Source organism: Montipora foliosa, chromosome 2 (assembly GCF_036669935.1).
Source record: "Montipora foliosa isolate CH-2021 chromosome 2, ASM3666993v2, whole genome shotgun sequence".
In the NCBI taxonomy this organism is placed as follows: domain Eukaryota; kingdom Metazoa; phylum Cnidaria; class Anthozoa; order Scleractinia; family Acroporidae; genus Montipora; species Montipora foliosa.
Genome location: NC_090870.1, coordinates 41569497 through 41571996, shown reverse-complemented (window position 1 = coordinate 41571996; position 2500 = coordinate 41569497). Strand labels below are relative to the sequence as shown.

Here is a 2500-nt window from a genome sequence, read left to right as displayed (position 1 = left end):
TGAGCGTATTGTTGTTCAGTCTTTGACAGTGTTCGTGACGCGAAGGCGACTGATCGCGATCCACTTGCTTCTGTATCAGGCATATCTGTAAGTTGTCGTAAAGATTTTGGCGTATTTCAAGGGTTTCGTTAGACTTCTGACACGATGTTTAAAGAAGTAAACTCTACACGCTTGTGGTCTGTAAGATTTGCGCTTTTATTCATGCTAGTCATTCAATATATACAAGATAGATCAGGTAACCAATTAACACATAAACAGGAGGTGACTCATATCGTAACATGTACGGTGGCCAATTTACATTATCGACTCCGTTGTTAACATCAAATTTTTTGTATACTACTTCCTCACCGACGCAGCATCACAGTTTCTTTAGAAACTATCCCCTTCATTTTCGATGCTTGGTTGAGTCTTTGCCCCAACCGGAGTCAGGACTCTGTACGACTAGGTTCACTCGAGATTTAGCAGCGCGTTAAAATGACCAAGTGACCACGATTTTCCCGCCATTTTTCGCGTTTGCCAGTTGCCGGTTGCCGTTTTCGCGTGTGCCGTCTACGCGAGAACTACGTAAGTATTTCTTCCTTTTTTTCTTTTACATATAAGTTGTTAATATTGTTGAAAAAAAAAGTATCCCAATAATTTTTCCAGCAAGTCATATTACGGCAAATTAGGTTTCGTGTTTAAAAATCCTGTATAACTCACTCCTTACCACACTTTTCTTCATGAACTCCCCACAGTGAGTCTCAAAACAGCTTCATCGAAACTCGCAAAATTAGACAAGGGCCATTGCTTTCATCTGTATACTAGCGTCTTTTACTATAATGTTTCTCTTGTTAACTAAATAATCAATATTAACTGAGTCGCTCTTTCTCTGTTTTTTGAAAGAACTACAACATGGCACCATTTCGATGGCTAAAAGTGGAACACGACATCGCCTTGTGCAAGGAATATATCGACTACCGACCAAAAAAACATGAAGATTGGGAGTACTTAGCACAGTACGCTTTGTACATTATTTGATTTAAATGAACCACTGAAGGCCAGAGGCTGCCGAGAGCACTTGGATTTGTTAATTAAAAAATACAAAGCCGAAGAAAGGAAGGCTTTTAAAAGGTAAGGACTTCAGCATTAAGCAAATTAATCTTAAAAGATTTTCTAACAGAATCAATTACTATTTTGTGCTTCAAAACAAAAGTTAAGGCTGAGGCTTAATTTATCGAACTTGCCGAAAACTTACCGGATGCCAAGAACGACTTCAGTTAGACTGCTGTTTGTTGAACCTTAACTTGTTTGTTAACCTTTTAAGAATACTTTTTTCGTTCATTCTAAGATCTGGCACGGAGGAGGACTATTTACTGAGTTATCACAGTTACTCGAAGACATCTCAAGTTATGTTGCTGACAGCACTATCGCTCAAATTGATGAGCAGGGGAAAAGAAAGAAAGACGAACAAGACAAAATAAAGGGCATGGAGATGCGCAAGGCAGCGATGGAAACACACTCAAGTGAGTCACAATTACGTGGTGTATCTTGCTGTAATCAGAATGTATTTTCAAAAGGAAAGTCATTTCTTGTTAAAATCTGGACGGTAGCTACATGTACTTTGCAACAATTCAAGGATCCTGCTGTTTCCAGTATTCCTTTGTACGTGTTGCCACTAAGATCGACTTTCGTTCTATCCCACCTGGCTATGATGTGGAATCCCATCAAACTAAAATAGACTGTGCTTCATCCAGAAACACAGGGTCCTCATCTAGGAAAGGATGATTTATAACCCAGGGTGGTGGGATCCCAACTTTTCAAGTCCCCTTAATTCCTTCAGGAAAATGGATTTCATTGATTCCAGGAATTTAACTTATCCAACACATGGATAATTGTAATAATAATAATAATAATAATTTATTTACCTCTAACGCGCAAGTATCAATTTACATTTTCACCTGCGCGGAACTAAATTCATTAAAAAACTAATTACAAATATATAGTATAACTAGTAACTAATAATAAGTAATAACTAATTAACTAATAACTAATTAAAATTATATGAATAACATAAAAAATAAAAACTGGCCTTAATATCTAAAGACGAATTGTATGCGTCGTGTAAACAATTAAAATATTTGAGGAAATGCTTCTCTAAAAAGATACGTCTTAAGTGCTTTCTTAAAAGATGGTAAAAATAATGAACTTCTAATATTAAATGGTAGGTTATTCCATAGTTTTGGAGCGGCGACTTGAAATGCGCGGTCTCCAAGAGTAGTATATGTTTTCACTTTTTCTATTTCTAATAATAAATTGTCACTATTTGACCAAAGGTTGTATTTTCCAGGCTTCTTAAATTTAATTAACTCTTTGATATAATTAGGGGCGTGCCCATGAACATAATTGTAAAACTAATCAACATCACTTCCTTGTATAGAAAGGAAACTCCACGCGCTGGATGAACATGAAAGCATAGATGAAAACGAGTCACAAAACTCAATTAAAGGTAAATAATTTATTA

The 2500-nt window shown here is 36.3% G+C and overlaps 1 long non-coding RNA gene across 1 annotated transcript in view; it reads left to right on the top strand.

Annotated features, from left to right (window-relative positions):
- Positions 1 to 760: 760 nt before the first annotated feature.
- LOC137990798 (uncharacterized) overlaps positions 761 to 2500 on the top strand; it is a 3901-nt gene continuing 2161 nt past the window's right edge. The window contains exons 1-3 of the long non-coding RNA XR_011121561.1: positions 761 to 1110; positions 1328 to 1502; positions 2417 to 2485. This is a non-coding gene — a long non-coding RNA (uncharacterized lncRNA). The remainder of the gene's footprint in view (positions 1111 to 1327; positions 1503 to 2416; positions 2486 to 2500) is intronic.